The sequence below is a fragment of the Bombina bombina genome, chromosome 4 (genome assembly GCF_027579735.1).
Source record: "Bombina bombina isolate aBomBom1 chromosome 4, aBomBom1.pri, whole genome shotgun sequence".
Taxonomy (NCBI): Eukaryota; Metazoa; Chordata; class Amphibia; order Anura; family Bombinatoridae; genus Bombina; species Bombina bombina.
In genome coordinates, this window is record NC_069502.1 from 1,225,903,203 (window position 1) to 1,225,917,178 (window position 13,976).

Below are 13,976 nucleotides of genomic sequence, written 5' to 3' on the forward strand. Positions count from 1 at the left end.
CCGTTGTGTACTGCATAATGTAGATCTACGTCATGCAGTATGTAGCCCGTTGTGTACTGCATAATGTACATCTACGTCATACCGTATGCAGCCCGTTGTGTACTGCATAGTGTAGATCTACGTCATGCCATATGTAGCCCGTTGTGTACTGCATAATGTAGATCTATGTCATGCGGTATGTAGCTCGTTGTGTGCTGCATAATGTAGATCTACGTCATGCGGTATGTAGCCCGTTGTGTGCTGCATAATGTAGATCTGCGTCATGCAGTATGTAGCCCGTTGTGTACTGCATAATTTAGATCTAGGTCATGCCGTATGTAGCCCGTTGTGTACTGCATAATGTAGATCTACGTCATGCCGTATGTAGCTCGTTGTGTACTGCATAATGTAGATCTACGTCATGCAGTATGTAGCCCGTTGTGTACTGCATAATGTAGATCTACGTCATGCAGTATGTAGCCCGTTGTGTACTGCATAATGTAGATCTACGGCATGCCGTATGTAGCTCATTGTGTACTGCATAATGTAGATCTATGTCATGCCGTATGTAGCCCGTTGTGTACTGCATAATGTAGATCTACGTCATGCAGTATGTAGCCCGTTGTGTACTGCATATTGTAGATCTACATCATGCCGTATGTAGCCCGTTGTGTACTGCATAATGTAGATCTATGTCATGCCGTATGTAGCCCGTTGTGTACTGCATAATGTAGATCTACGTAATGCTGTTTGTAGACCGTTGTGTACTGCATAATGTAGATCTACGTCATGCGGTATGTAGCCCGTTGTGTACTGCGTAATGTAGATCTACGTCATGCCGTATGTAGCCCGTTGTGTACTGCATAAAGTAGATCTACGTCATGCCGTATGTTGCCCATTGTGTACTGCGTAATGTAGATCTACGTCATGCAGTATGTAGCCCGTTGTGTACTGCGTAATGTAGATCTACGTCATGCGGTATGTAGCCCTCTGTGTACTGCATAATGTAGATCTACGTCATGCCGTATGTAGTCCATTGTGTACTGCATAATGTAGATACGTCATGCCGTATGTAGCCCGTTGTGTACTGCATAATGTAGATCTACGTCATGCCGTATGTAGCCCGTTGTGTACTGCATAATGTAGATCTACGTCATGCCGTATGCAGCCCGTTGTGTACTGCATAATGTAGATATACGTCATGCCGTATGTAGCCCATTGTATACTGCATAATGTAGATCTACGTCATGCCGTATGTAGCCCGTTGTGTACTGCATAATATAGATATACGTCATGCCGTATGTAGCCCGTTGTGTACTGCATAGTGTAAATCTACGTCATGCAGTATGTAGCCCATTGTGTACTGCATAATGTAGATCTACGTCATGCAGTATGTAGCCCGTTGCGTACTGCATAATGTAGATTTACATCATGCCGTATGAAGCCCGTTGTATACTGCATAATGTAGATCTACGTCATGCGGTATGTAGCTCGTTGTGTACTGCATAATGTAGATCTACGTCATGCGGTATGAAGCCTGTTGTGTACTGCATAATGTAGATCTACGTCATGCGGTATGTAACCCGTTGTGTACTGCATAATGTAGATCTACTTCATGCCGTATGTAGCCCGTTGTGTGCTGCATAATGTAGATCTACATCATGCCGTATGTAGCCCGTTGATTACTGCATAATGTAGATCTACGTCATGCGGTATGTAGCCCGTTGTGTACTGCATAATGTAGATCTACATTATGCCGTATGTAGCCCGTTGTGTACTGCATAGTGTAGATCTACATCATGCCGTATGAAGCTCGTTGTGTACTGCATAGTGTAGATCTACGTCATGCCATATGTAGCCCGTTGTGTACTGCATAGTGTAGATCTACGTCATGCCGTATGAAGCTCGTTGTGTACTGCATAGTGTAGATCTACGTCATGCCATATGTAGCCCGTTGCGTACTGCATAGTGTAGATCTACGTCATGCCATATGTAGCCCGTTGTGTACTGCATAATGTAGATCTATGTCATGCGGTATGTAGCCCGTTGTGTACTGCATAATGTAGATCTATGTCATGCCGTATGAAGCCCGTTGTGTGCTGCATAATGTAGATCTACGTCATGCAATATATATAGCCCGTTGTGTGCTGCATAATGTAGATCTACGTCATGCCGTATGAAGCCCGTTGTGTACTGCATAATGTAGATCTACGTCATGTGGTATGTAGCCTGTTGTGTACTGCATAATGTAGATCTATGTCATGCGGTATGTAGCCCGTTGTGTACTACATAATGTAGATCAATGTCATGCTGTATGAAGCCCGTTGTGTGCTGCATAATGTAGATCTACGTCATGCCGTATGTAGCCCGTTGTGTGCTGCATAATGTAGATCTACGTCATGCTGTATGTAGCCCGTTGTGTACTGCATAATGTAGATCTACGTCATGCAGTATGTAGCCCGTTATGTACTGCATAATGTAGATCTATGTCATGCCGTATGTAGCCCGTTGTGTACTGCATTATGTAGATCTACGTCATGCCGTATGTAGCCCTCTGTGTACTGCATAATGTAGATCTACGTCATGACGTATGTAGCTCGTTGTGTACTGCATAATGCAGATCTATGTCATGCCGTATGTAGCCCGTAGTGTACTGCATAATGTAGATCTATGTCAAGCCGCATGAAGCCCGTTGTGTATTGCATAATGTAGATCTACGTCATGCCGTATGAAGCCCGTTGTGTACTGCATAATGTAGATCTACGTCATGCCGTATGTAGCCCGTTGTGTACTGCATAATGTAGATCTACCTCATGCCGTATGTAGCCCGTTGTGTACTGCATAATATAGATCTACGTCATGCCGTATGCAGCACGTTGTGTACTGCATAATGTAGATATACATCATGCCGTATGTAGCCCATTGTATACTGCATAATGTAGATCTACGTCATACCGTATGTAGCACGTTGTGTACTGCATAATATAGATATACGTCATGCCGTATGTAGCCCGTTGTGTACTGCATAATGTAGATCTACGTCATGCAGTATGTAGCCCGTTGTATACTGCATAATGTAGATCTACGTCATGCGGTATGTAGCTCGTTGTGTACTGCATAATGTAGATCTACGTCATGCGGTATGAAGCCTGTTGTGTACTGCATAATGTAGATCTACGTCATGCGGTATGTAACCCGTTGTGTACTGCATAATGTAGATCTACTTCATGCCGTATGTAGCCCGTTGTGTGCTGCATAATGTAGATCTACATCATGCCGTATGTAGCCCGTTGATTACTGCATAATATAGATCTACGTCATGCGGTATGTAACCCATTGTGTACTGCATAATGTAGATCTACATTATGCCATATGTAGCCCGTTGTGTACTGCATAGTGTAGATTTACGTCATGCCGTATGAAGCTCGTTGTGTACTGCATAGTGTAGATCTACGTCTTGCCATATGTAGCCCGTTGTGTACTGCATAATGTAGATCTACGTCATGCCGTATGAAGCTCGTTGTGTACTGCATAATGTAGATCTACGTCATGCCTTATGTAGCTCGTTGTGTACTGCATAGTGTAGATCTACGTCATGCCGTATGTAGCCCGTTGTGTACTGCATAATGTAGATCTATGTCATGCGGTATGTAGCCCGTTGTGTACTGCATAATGTAGATCTACATCATTACGTATGAAGCCCGTTGTGTGCTGCATAATGTAGATCTACGTCATGCCGTATATAGTCCGTTGTGTGCTGCATAATGTAGATCTACGTCATGCGGTATGAAGCCTGTTGTGTACTGCATAATGTAGATCTACGTCATGCGGTATGTAACCCGTTGTGTACTGCATCATGTAGATCTACGTCATGCAGTATGTAACCCGTTTTGTACTGCATAATGTAGATCTACGTCATGCAGTATGTAGCCCGTTGTGTACTGCATAATGTAGATCTACGGCATGCCGTATGTAGCTCATTGTGTACTGCATATTGTAGATCTACATCATGCCGTATGTAGCCCGTTGTGTACTGCATAATGTAGATCTACGTAATGCAGTATGTAGCCCGTTGTGTACTGCGTAATGTAGATCTACATCATGCGGTATGTAGCCCGTTGATTACTGCATAATGTAGATCTACGTCATGCAGTATGTAGCCCGTTGTGTACTGCATAATGTAGATCTACATTATGCCGTATGTAGCCCGTTGTGTACTGCATAGTGTAGATCTACGTCATGCCGTATGAAGCTTGTTGTGTACTGCATAGTGTAGATCTACGTCATGCCATATGTAGCCCGTTGTGTACTGCATAGTGTAGATCTACGTCATGCCGTATGAAGCTTGTTGTGTACTTCATAGTGTAGATCTACGTCATGCCATATGTAGCCCGTTGTGTACTGCATAGTGTAGATCTACGTCATGCCATATGTAGCCCGTTGTGTACTGCATAATGTAGATCTATGTCATGCGGTATGTAGCCCGTTGTGTATTGCATAATGTAGATCTACGTCATGCCGTATGAAGCCCGTTGTGTGCTGCATAATGTAGATCTACGTCATGCCGTATATAGCCCGTTGTGTGCTGCATAATGTAGATCTACGTCATGCCGTATGAAGCCCGTTGTGTACTGCATAATGTAGATCTACGTCATGTGGTATGTAGCCCGTTGTGTACTGCATTATGTAGATCTAAATCATGCCGTATGAAGCCCGTAGTGTACTGCATAATGTAGATCTACGTCATGCTGTATGTAGCCCGTTGTGTACTGCATAATGTAGATCTACGTCATGCGGTATGAAGCCTGTTGTGTACTGCATAATGTAGATCTATGTCATGCGGTATGTAGCCCGTTGTGTACTACATAATGTAGATCAATGTCATGCCGTATGAAGCCTGTTGTGTGCTGCATAATGTAGATCTACGTCATGCCGTATGTAGCCCGTTGTGTACTGCATAATGTAGATCTACATCATGCAGTATGTAGCCCGTTGTGTACTGCATAATGTAGATCTACGTCATGCGGTATGTAGCCCTCTGTGTACTGCATAATGTAGATCTACGTCATGCAGTATGTAGCCCGTTGTGTACTGCATAATGTAGATCTATGTCATGCCGTATGTAGCCCGTAGTGTACTGCATAATGTAGATCTATGTCATGCCGCATGAAGCCGTTGTGTATTGCATAATGTAGATCTACGTCATGCCGTATGAAGCCCGTTGTGTACTGCATAATGTAGATCTACGTCATGCGGTATGAAGCCTGTTGTGTACTGCATAATGTAGATCTATGTCATGCGGTATGAAGCCCGTTGTGTACTGCATAATGTAGATCTACGTCATGCGGTATGAAGCCTGTTGTGTACTGCATAATGTAGATCTACGTCATGCGGTATGTAGCCCGTTGTGTACTACATAATGTAGATCAATGTAATGCCGTATGAAGCCCGTTGTGTGCTGCATAATGTAGATCTACGTCATGCCGAATGTAGCCCGTTGTGTGCTGCATAATGTAGATCTACGTCATGCCGTATGTAGCCCGTTGTGTACTGCATAATGTAGATCTACATCATGCCGTATGTAGCCCGTTGTGTACTGCATAATGTAGATCTACATCATGCCGTATGTAGCCCGTTGTGTACTGCATAATGTAGATCTACATCATGCCGTATGAAGCCCGTTGTGTACTGCATAATGTAGCTCTATGTCATGCTGTATGTAGCCCGTTGTATACTGCATAATGTAGATCTACGTCATGCTGTATGTAGCCCATTGTGTACTGCATAATGTAGATCTACGTCATGCTGTATGTAGCCCGTTGTGTACTGCATAATGTAGATCTACGTCATGCAGTATGTAGCCCGTTGTGTACTGCATAATGTAGATCTACGTCATGCTGTATGTAGCCCGTTGTGTACTGCATAATGTAGCTCTACGTCATACCGTATGTAGCCCGTTGTGTACTGCATAATGTAGATCTACGTCATGCTGTATGTAACCCGTTGTGTACTGCATAATTTAGATCTACGTCATGCCGTATGTAGCACGTTGTGTACTGCATAATGTAGATCTACGTCATGCAGTATGTAGCCCGTTGTATACTGCATAATGTAGATCTACGTCATGCTGTATGTAGCCCATTGTGTACTGCATAATGTAGATCTACGTCATGCTGTATGTAGCCCGTTGTGTACTGAATAATGTAGATCTACGTCATGCAGTATGTAGCCCATTGTGTACTGCATAATGTAAATCTACGTCATGCTGTACAGGGAGTGCAGAATTATTAGGCAAGTTGTATTTTTGAGGATTAATTTTATTATTGAACAACAACCATGTTCTCAATGAACCCAAAAAACTCATTAATATCAAAGCTGAATATTTTTGGAAGTAGTTTTTAGTTTGTTTTAGTTTTAGCTATTTTAGGGGGATATCTGTGTGTGCAGGTGACTATTACTGTGCATAATTATTAGGCAACTTAACAAAAAACAAATATATACCCATTTCAATTATTTATTTTTACCAGTGAAACCAATATAACATCTCAACATTCACAAATATACATTTCTGACATTCAAAAACAAAACAAAAACAAATCAGTGACCAATATAGCCACCTTTCTTTGCAAGGACACTCAAAAGCCTGCCATCCATGGATTCTGTCAGTGTTTTGATCTGTTCACCATCAACATTGCGTGCAGCAGCAACCACAGCCTCCCAGACACTGTTCAGAGAGGTGTACTGTTTTCCCTCCTTGTAAATCTCACATTTGATGATGGACCACAGGTTCTCAATGGGGTTCAGATCAGGTGAACAAGGAGGCCATGTCATTAGATTTTCTTCTTTTATACCCTTTCTTGCCAGCCACGCTGTGGAGTACTTGGACGCGTGTGATGGAGCATTGTCCTGCATGAAAATCATGTTTTTCTTGAAGGATGCAGACTTCTTCCTGTACCACTGCTTGAAGAAGGTGTCTTCCAGAAACTGACAGTAGGACTGGGAGTTGAGCTTGACTCCATCCTCAACCCGAAAAGGCCCCACAAGCTCATCTTTGATGATACCAGCCCAAACCAGTACTCCACCTCCACCTTGCTGGCGTCTGAGTCGGACTGGAGCTCTCTGCCCTTTACCAATCCAGCCACGGGCCCATCCATCTGGCCCATCAAGACTCATCAGTCCATAAAAACCTTAGAAAAATCAGTCTTGATATATTTCTTGGCCCAGTCTTGACGTTTCAGTATGTCATGCTGTATGTAGCCTGTTGTATACTGCATAATGTAGATCTATGTCATGCTGTATGTAGCCCGTTGTGTACTGCATAATGTAGATCTATGTCATGCTGTATGTAGCCCGTTGTGTACTGCATAATGTAGATCTATGTCATGCCGTATGGAGCCCGTTGTGTACTGCATAATGTAGATCTACGTTATGCCGTTTGTAGCCCGTTGTGTACTGCATAATGTAGATCTACGTCATGCGGTATGTAGCCCATTGTGTACTACATAATGTAGATCAATGTCATGCCGTATGAAGCCCGTTGTGTACTGCATAATGTAGATCTACGTTGCAGCATCAGTAAGCTGTGTCTCAGCTGCAGGCATCTGTCTTCATATAGTAATGGAGCACGATCGGTGCTGTTTTACCATATGAAGGCAGATTGACAGATCTTTACAGACAGTGTCTCACCATTTGTGTCACTCTCTGTAACGATCTTCATGCCTGCAGGAGGGAATGAGTGGGAGGGGCCCTACACTGCAGAACAAATATTTTGAGAGAGGGGATGGGGTGCTGCACTACAGAAAAATAAAAAATAACTATTGTGGGGAGGGGGGACCACTACCCTGCAGGAATAAATAAAACATTTTAAAATCAATATAAAATATAATTTAAACATATATATATATATATATAAATTGTGTACTTGTAGACAACTGCCAGTACCAAAGATGGCCGCTATTAGTGAGATGGTTAGAGAGCTGTTTGTAAAGGGAACGGGGAGGTGGGAGGGATCACTACACTGCAGAAAAATAAAAATAAAAAAGCCCTAAACTGAAGACTGTCTGCCAGTAAATAAGATGGTGGGGATGGGTGTGGGGGGAATATAACTGTTTGGGAGTTGTCAGGTGGGATGGTAATCTCTACACTTCAACTAAAATCTTACAAGCTACCTGACTAACCCCTTCACTACTGGTGCACCGCTGCAGATAGCGGCCTTCTAATTTCCCAAAACCATTAGCAAAGCCATATATGTCTGCTATTTCTGAACAAAGGGGATCCCAGTGAAGCTTTTACAATTATTTGTGTTGTGATTGCACAAGCATTATGTAAATTTTCAGAGAGAAACCTAAAGTTTGTGAAAAAGTAAACTTTTTTTATTTTATATGATCCTATTTGGCGCAAATATACCAAAATGGTCCTAGATCAATGCCTTGGGATGTCTACTTAAAGGGACATAAAACCCAAAAAATGTCTTTCATGATTTAGGTAGAACATACAATTTCTTTCCTATGGCATGGAGAGTCCACAATTTCATTCCAATTACTAGTGGGATTCAACTCCTGGCCAGCAGGAGGAGGCAAAGAGCACCCCAGCAAAGCTGTTAAGTGTCACTTCCCTTACCCATAATCCCCAGTCATTCTCTTTGCCTCTGTCAAGGGAGGATGTGCGAAAATGGTGTCTAAAGATATTTAATCCTTAAATGAGTACTTTTCCCTGCAAGCAAGGATTGGGGCTATGCTGTGTCCATGTCAATCTCTTTAGTAAGAGTAATGGTGGCTTTTAGCAGTTAGAAGACGGCCAGGTAGTCTTTGTTTAACTTCTAACATCAGTGCTACCCCTATATAAAAAGTTGGTTACTCTATTTCTTTTCAACAGGTCAATGTCAGAGGTGGATTACTCTGTCACATCTAAGAAGCAGTTTCTGTCCGACAGCTGAATCCACAGATAAGTGCTTTTCCCTTCTAGGTTAGAAGGTTATAGCACTATGGAGGTCTATCCTCAGTGGATTTTTTCATCAAAATTATCTCTGATGGGGGATATAATAATGGGACTTTACTTTCTCTGTTATATATATATATATATATATATATATATATATATATATATATATATATATATAATGGACAACAACAACAGGCAGGTAAGTAGCACTCTAATTAATAATCAAAAGTATACAGGTACATCCTAGAATAATGAATATTTAACAACATGGAGAAGAGAGTAGAAGCCTCAAAATACGAGGTGTCTAAAAGTCTAGGCAAAAATGCACAACTATTGTGCAATTTTTGCCTAGACTTTTAGACACCTCGTATTTCTTTCATGTAATTGGCAAGAGTCCATGAGCTAGTGACATATGGGATATACAATCCTACCAGGAGGGGCAAAGTTTCCCAAACCTAAAAATACCTATAAATACACCCCTCACCACACCCACAATTCAGTTTTACAAACTTTGCCTCCTATGGAGGTGGTGAAGTAAGTTTGTGCTAAGATTTCTACGTTGATATGCGCTTCTCAGCATTGTTGAAGCCCGATTCCTCTCAGAGTACAGCGAATGTCAGAGGGACGTGAAGGGAGTATCACTTATTGAATACAATGATTTCCCTAACGGGGGTCTATTTCAATAGGTTCTCTGTTATCGGTCGTAGAGATTCATCTCCTACCTCCCTTTTCAGATCGACTATATACTCTCAAATTTACCATTACCTCTAAAGAACTGTTTTAGTACTGGTTTGGCTATCTGCTATATGTGGATGGGTGTCTTTTGGTAAGTATGTTTTAATTTACTTAAGACACTCTCAGCTATGGTTTGGCACTTTATGCAAATTATGTAAAGTTCTAAATATATGTATTGTACTTATATTTGCCATGAGTCAGGTTCATGTATTTCCTTCTGCAGACTGTCAGTTTCATATTTGGGAATATAAACACTTTAAGAAATTTGTTTCTTACCTGGGGTTTAGTCTTTTTCAATTTGACTACTTTTGCATTTGCGGGTATTAGGCCCGCGGGTGCGTCAAATGTTAGACTTTATTGCGTCATTTTTGGCGCAAACTTTTTTGGCGTGGGAAATTACATTTTTGACGCAACTTCGTCATTTCCGGCGTCATACGTGACGTTGAGACCTTTCACACGGCCCTTTCACACAGCGGCGTCATTAGTGACGCAAGTGTGTCATTTCCGGTCATTTTTGGCGCCAAAAAAGTTTTTCGTTACGTTGTGCGTCATACTTGGCGCAAATTTTTCTTCATTATTTCTATACCCCATTGTTGTTTGCCTCCTGCTTTCTTTTCTATCAAGAGGCCTATGCTTTTGCATTTTTTCCCATTCCTGAAACTGTCATTTAAGGAAATAGATAATTTTGCTTTATATGTTGTTTTTTCTCTTACATTGAGCAAGATGTCCCAATCTGATCCTGTCTCTGAAGTTTCTGCTGGAACATTGCTGCCTGACATTGGTTCTACCAAAGTTAAGTGCATTTGTTGTAAAATTGTAGAAGTTATTCCACCGAATGTCGTTTGTAATAGTTGTCATGATAAACTTTTACATGCAGATAGTGTCTCTATCAGTAATAGTGCATTGCCAGTTGCAGTTCCTTCAACTTCTAATGTGCATGATATACCTGTAAATTTTAAAGAATTTGTTTCTGAATCTATTATGAAGGCTTTGTCTGCATTTCCACCTTCTAATAAACGTAAAAGGTCTTTTAAAACTTCTCATTTAGCTGATGAAATTTCAAATGACCAACAACATAATAATTCATCCTCTTCTAATGAGGATCTATCTGAAACAGAAGATCCTTCCTCAGATATTGACACTGATAAATCTACTTATTTATTTAAAATAGAGTATTTGCGTTCTTTATTAAAAGAAGTGTTAATTACTTTGGATATTGAGGTAACCAGTCCTATTGACGTTCAGTCTAATAAACGTTTAAATGCTGTTTTTAAACCTCCTGTGGTTTCTCCAGGTGTTTTTCCTATTCCTGAGGCTATTTCTGATATGATTTCTAGGGAATGGAATAAGTCAGGTACTTCCTTTATTCCTTCTTCAAGGTTTAAGAGATTGTATCCTTTGCCAGCAGAATCTATAGAGTTTTGGGAAAAAATCCCCAAAGTTGATGGGGCTATTTCTACTCTTGCTAAACGTACCACTATTCCTATGGAAGATAGCACTTCCTTTAAGGATCCTTTAGATAGGAAGCTTGAATCTTATCTAAGGAAGGCCTATTTATATTCAGGTCATCTTCTCAGACCTGCTATTTCTTTGGGTGATGTTGCGGCTGCTTCAACTTTCTGGTTGGAAAATTTAGCGCAACATGAATTGGATTCTGACATATCTAGTATTGTTCGCCTTCTACAACATGCTAATCATTTTATTTGTGATGCCATTTTTGATATTATCAAAATTGATGTTAGATCCATGTCTTTAGCTGTATTAGCTAGAAGAGCTTTGTGGCTTAAATCTTGGAATGCTGATATGACATCTAAATCTAGATTACTATCTCTTTCTTTCCAAGGTAATAATTTATTTGGTTCTCAGTTGGATTCTATTATTTCAACTATCACTGGGGGAAAAGGAGTTTTTTGCCTCAGGATAAAAACCTAAGGGTAAATCTAAGGCTTCTAACCGTTTTCGTTCCTTTCGTCAGAATAAGGAACAAAAACTCAATCCTCCTCCCAAGGAATCTGCTTCCAGTTGGAAGCCTTCCTCAAATTGGAATAAATCCAAGCCATTTAGGAAACCAAAGTCTGCCCCTAAGTCCGCATGAAGGTGCGGCCCTCATTCCAGCTCAGCTGGTAGGGGGCAGATTAAGGTTTTTCAAGGATTTTTGGATAAAATCTGTCCAAAATCATTGGATTCAGAGCATTGTCTCTCAAGGGTATCGAATAGGATTCAAAATAAGACCTCCTGTGAGAAGATTTTTTCTCTCACACATTCCTGTAAATCCAGTAAAAGCTCAGGCTTTTCTGAAGTGTTTCAGACCTGGAGTCTTCAGGGGTAATCATGCCAGTTCCTCCTCAGGAACAAGGTTTGGGGTTTTATTCAAACCTATTCATTGTACCAAAGAAAGAAAATTTGTTCAGACCAGTTCTGGATCTGAAAATTTTGAATCGTTATGTAAGAGTACCAACTTTCAAGATGGTGACTATAAGGACTATTCTGCCTTTTGTTCAGCAAGGACATTATATGTCCACAATAGACTTGCAGGATGCATACCTTCATATTCCGATTCATCCAGAACACTATCAGTTTCTGAGATTCTCTTTTCTAGACAAGCATTACCAATTTGTTGCTCTTCCATTTGGCCTAGCAACAGCTCCAAGAATCTTTTCAAAGGTTCTGGGTGCCCTATTATCTGTAATCAGAGAACAGGGTATTGCGGTGTTTCCTTATTTGGACGATATCTTGGTACTAGCTCAGTCTTTACATACTGCAGAATCTCACACGAATCAACTAGTGTTGTTTCTTCGGAAACATGGTTGGAGGATCAATTTACCAAAAAGTTTCTTGATTCCTCAGACAAGGGTCACCTTTTTAGGCTTCCAGATAGATTCAGTGTCCATGACTCTGTCTCTAACAGACAAGAGACGTTTAAGATTGGTCGCAGCATGTCGGCTCCTTCAGTCTCAGTCATTCCCTTCAGTGGCTATGTGCATGGAAGTTTTAGGTCTCATGTCTGCAGCATCGGACGCAATCCCCTTTGCTCGTTTTCACATGAGAGCTTTACAGCTTTGTATGCTGAATCAATGGTGCAGGGATTATACAAATATATCACAATTAATATCCTTGAATCCCAATGTACGACACTCTCTGACATGGTGGATAGATCACCATCGTTTGGTTCAAGGGGCTTCTTTTGTTCGCTGTTTGGGGGTCTCTGACAGCACAAGGGGTTTGGAAATCTCAAGAGGCGAGATTACCAATAAATATTTTAGAACTCCGTGCAATTTTCAGGGCTCTTCAGTTTTGGCCTCTACTAAAGAGAGAACCGTTCATTTGTTTTCAGACAGACAATATCACAACTGTGGCTTATGTCAATCATCAGGGTGGGACTCACAGTCCCCAAGCTATGAAAGAAGTATCTCGGATACTTGCTTGGGCGGAATCCAGCTCCTGTCTAATTTCTGTGGTGCATATCCCAGGTGTAGACAATTGGGAGGCGGATTATCTCAGCCGCCAGACTTTACATCCAGGGGAGTGGTCTCTCCATCCAGATGTGTTTTCTCAGATTGTTCAGATATGGGGGCTTCCAGAGATAGATCTCATGGCCTCTCATCCAAACAAGAAACTTCCCAGATACCTGTCCAGGTCCAGGGATGTTCAGGCGGAAGCAGTGGATGCGCTGACACTTCCTTGGTGTTATCAACCTGCTTACATCTTCCCGCCTCTAGTTTTCCTTCCAAGAGTGATTTCCAAAATCATCATGGAACAGTCTTTTGTGTTGCTGGTGGCTCCAGAATGGCCACACAGGTTTTGGTATGCGGATCTGGTTCGGATGTCCAGTTGCCCGCCTTGGCCACTTCCGTTACAGCCGGACCTACTATCTAAAGATCCGTTTTTCCATCAGGATCTCAAATCATTAAATTTGAAGGTATGGAAATTGAACGCTTAGTTCTAAGTCAGAGAGGTTTCTCTGATTCAGTGATTAATACTATGTTACAAGCTCGTAAATCTGTCTCTAGAAAGATTTATTATAGAGTTTGGAAGACTTACATTTCATGGTGTTCTTCTCATAATTTTTCCTGGCATTCTTTTAGAATTCCTAGAATTTTGCAGTTTCTTCAGGAAGCTTTGGATAAGGGTTTGTCTGCAAGTTCCTTGAAAGGACAAATCTCCGCTCTTTCTGTTTTATTTCACAGAAAAATTGCTATACTTCCTGATATACACTGTTTTGTACAGGCTTTAGTTCGTATTAAGCCTGTCATTAAGTCAATTTCTCCTCCTTGGAGTCTTAATTTGGTTCTGAGGGCTTTACAGGCTCCTCCATTTGAACC